Below are 4,362 nucleotides of genomic sequence, written 5' to 3' on the forward strand. Positions count from 1 at the left end.
CATCAGTTTGGTTGGGCTCTCATTTGTTTCAGTATCATGTTTCATATAATTATAACACTAGAGTATGGGAGAAATTTACTTCAGTTCAAGGAAAGTGAAACTTATGGTACTGGGAGGGGAGGAAGTTGAACTAAATCTTGCATATTTATTTTTGTTTTCCAATGTTATCATATCAGAAAGTAACTTGTTTCAGGTTTCTTTTCGGATGATGATGTTTGATGTAAAAATATCTTGGAAGCTTTGGTCATATCCTTGTGCATTTGAGAGCTTGATTATGGAAGCAACCAGATATAAGACCTGCTAGACTTAAGCATGTTTCTGATACAATGTTGACTATTAGTAGTACTATTATTTAGTGTTTCAATGTTTGTTCAATAAATTTACCTACACCATCTGGTATTTCTAAGAGGGAAATCATTCTTGTTTGGTTATCATTAGACAATTGATCATGTCATGATTTAAATTAGAAAGTATTTTATTTAGGAAAGTATGATTAACACTATGATGTTTGTACGGGTTGCTATATGCATATATTCTAAGACTACATTGGCATACAGAATTACCATAGTGAGTGGATGGTAATCAAAGAACTGGACATGCAACAAAAGAGTAGTTATCCTTTTCAAAAACTATCTCATGGCATGATTAGTACAGTGAAGAATTAAATATTTTGGGTATTGTCCGTATATAAGCTTGACATAGCTACTATTTTGGGGAGTCAAAACACTTTCATGAATTTCATTAAACCATTCATTTTCTTCTTCCAGCTGTCCTCCTTTATACAACCCTTCAATCAATGTAGTATAAGTTGCAACATTAAATACTATACCTTTTCTAATAATTTCATCATGGATTATGTTTAGCTATTTAATATTTCCCTTGAGGCAATTGATCTCCACAACTGCAAATAAAATCGTTGATGTAGGAACCAATACTTAGTCTAACATTTGAAAGATAAGATTATTCACTTCCTCTACCATTCCAAGCTTAGAAAGTATGCTAATGAATGAACTGTAGCTATCCATGTCAAGGAGAAGACCATGTTCTAGCATCTTATTGTGTAGCTCAGTAACATGTCCAATGATTCCCTTCTGAAAATGAGTTTCAATTAAAACTTTATAAATTTCAAAGCTTGTTTTCAATCTCCTTTGATGAATTTGTTGTAGGAGGTAGTTGGCATCCTTCAAATTACCTATCTTGCAAAGACCTTTGATAAGTGCATTATAAGTTTTAATTTGAGGCACAAAGCCTCCTTGTGAAATGAGATCATTCACAAGATCAAGAGCCTCCGACACTCTACTTTCCTTGTAGTGTCCATAAATAATTAAATCATAGGTACAAAGGTGAAAAACACATCTTGTTTGATGGATGGCTTGTATAATTTTGGGGGCTTTTGGTAGCTTACCCCTATAACAAAAAATTTCAACAACATAATTCCAAGTATTAGTAGGACAAAACCCCCTTTCTTTCAATTCTTTAAATATTTCCATCACTAATTCTAGTTGTTCCATATGATCTAAAGCTTTAAGAATCATATTGCAACAATGAACGTCACTTGCAAAGACTTGTGATATGTCAACGACTTCTAGCATCATTTGACGTTGTGCAAAAGTCTTGTTCATCTTGTTAAGCACTATAGGTATTGAATAACCTGGATATGTAGAAATTAATGCCCTAAAAATGCCCAAAATTGAGGTTTGATCCTTGCATGCAATAACAAAATGATCCATTACAACCTGTGCATCATTGTACAACTTTTCCCTTATCAATATATGAATCAAAGTTAAGTGAACTTGTATAATTTGCTAAATATGTTATTTTTCTAACCAGCTGAAGAATTGCAATGCCAATCCAACATTATCCTGGATTTAAAGCAATACATGAATTACAAAACATGGAATCAATTTAGATGATAATTCCTCTAACATATCCCAATGATGTCCCATCAACAAATTACAGATAGTAGCAAGATTACTCGAATTAACTTCCCGAGTGAAAAAATCTTCTCCAAACCGACATTAAAATTACACGAATAGTAGTCAACAGATAGTATTCAACAAATAGTTGTCAACAAATTTCAGTGAAACTCATATAATTATAACACTCGAGTATGGGAAAAATTTACTTCATTTCATGGAAAGTGAAACTTATGGTAATTGTACGGGAGGAAGCTGAACTAAACCTTACAATTTTTTATTTTCCAATGTTATCATATCATAAAGCAACCTGTTTCAAGTTTCTTTTGGGATGATGATGTTTGATGTAAAAATATCTTGGCAGCTTTGGTCAAATCCTTGTGCATTTGAGAGCCTAATTATGGAAGTAACCAGATGGAAGACCTGCTACACTTAAGCGTGTTTATGATACAATGCTGACTGTTAGTAGTACTGTGATTTAGTGTTCCAGTGTTTGGTCAATAAATTGACCTACACCATCTGGTATTTCTAAGAGGCAAATCATTCTTGGCTGGTTACTGTTAGAAAATTGATCATGTCATGATTTAAATTAGAAAGTATTTTATTCAGGAAAGTATGATTAACACTATGATGTTTGGACGGGTTTCTATCTGCACATATTCTAAGACTACAATGGCATACATAATTACCATAGTGAGGGCATGGTAATCAAAGAACTAGACATGCAACAGAAGAGTAGTTCTCTTTTTCAAAAACTATCTCATGGCATGATCAATACAGTGAAGACTTAAGTATTTGGTGTAATGGCCGTATATAAGCTTGACATAGCTACTCTTTTTGGGAGTCAAACCCATTTCCTATAATTCATTAACCATTCAGTTTCTTCTTACAGCTATCCTTCTTTGTACAATCCTTCAATCAGTGTAGTATAATATGAAACATTCAATACTATACCTTTTCTAATAATGTCATCATGAATTATGTTTAGCTGTTCGACATTTCCCTTGTGGCAGTTGATCTCCACAACTGCAAATAAAATCGTTGATGTAGGAACCAATCCTTAGTCTAACATTTGAAAGATAAGATTATTAATCTGAAATGATCATAAACTACAAATTTATATAGAATTGATTAGCCATTATTGAATTGAATGTTAGCTTCAAAATGTGGAAATCGAGGATAACTGCTTGAGAAGATGACTTTACGACAGCTAATTAAATACAAGATAGATGCATAACAGAAATGAAAATAATAAAAACACAGCGATACCAGACAACAAGTTTGATTACGGAGTTCATCCCTAATGGACTAAGTCTCTAGGTCCGCTTTTAAGATGGCCAACCGCTTTATTAGGATTGAAATAGGAGAAGTTGATTACACAAAGAAAAGACCATATTGAATCTGCATGCAAGCACTTCTGATCATTGTCAACAGATAGCCCTCTGAACCAGCTATCCAATTCCTATCACAGTTCCCAATTCCGACTCTGGATGCTCCTATTATACTGAAAACAGAACTGCCTATAACCACCAGAAACTGCAAACAAAAACCAAAACCACCCTCCTTGATCAATGAAGAAAAACCTCCTCTTATAGGCTTGTAGGTACATGAAAACCTCCTTGGTTGAATTCGAGATGGATTTGAATGTTTTTGGACAAGTTTGGGAACTCGGTCTAGTTGTTTAATGACACATAGACTAGGTTCTAGGTCTTCGCATTAGTTGTTTTCATGAAACTGTTAACAAAACCCATAATCAACCATACAATAAAACTTAGAACTGCTGGCGAATTACTTACCGGGCGGAGGGGGAACTGTCACATGTGAGCACTGGGTGGTCGGCTGCCTGACTACCACCTGGTGGTCTTCCCTAGCGGTTCTGGCGATGCCTTCATTAACTGCTCGCATGTGACAACTATCAGCTCTTCCCCACGACGGTTACCTCCAAGGTTGACATTATATACTTATTGTTCACATTACCTGTTGCGGTTTGATACCCCATGCAGTGAACTCTCCGGCGGTGAACTCCCAACACTGGTCACATGTTCTCTACTACGATGAAAACTCAGCGATTCTTGTCTACTCACCTGATGATTTATACACACTGATCACATGCTGACCTTTCTCCGATGCGATTAGGATGCCCACGCGGTCAGAGGTCTATACATTGTATATTGTGTTATTTTATAATGTTAAAACAAGGCCAAAAGTGGGTTTTAAACCATGTATTTGAATTCATAGTGTTAGGGTTAGGTTTTGTGGCATAGTTCTTTTAGAACTAGACTTGATGCATAGTATTAATGTGGTAGGTTAGGCTTAGATTTTAACATAGGTTTTGAATCATAGTTAAAATACAATAGCTCATGTCCTTTTTTTTAAATGAACCACACCAACCCCTTTTTGTCACATTGTGACATTTTCACCATGAGACCTTATCGACGAAACAACC

This window comes from Pinus tabuliformis, chromosome Q (genome assembly GCF_031772625.1).
Source record: "Pinus tabuliformis cultivar Carrire ecotype Pingquan chromosome Q, CPIR1, whole genome shotgun sequence".
In the NCBI taxonomy this organism is placed as follows: Eukaryota; Viridiplantae; Streptophyta; class Pinopsida; order Pinales; family Pinaceae; genus Pinus; species Pinus tabuliformis.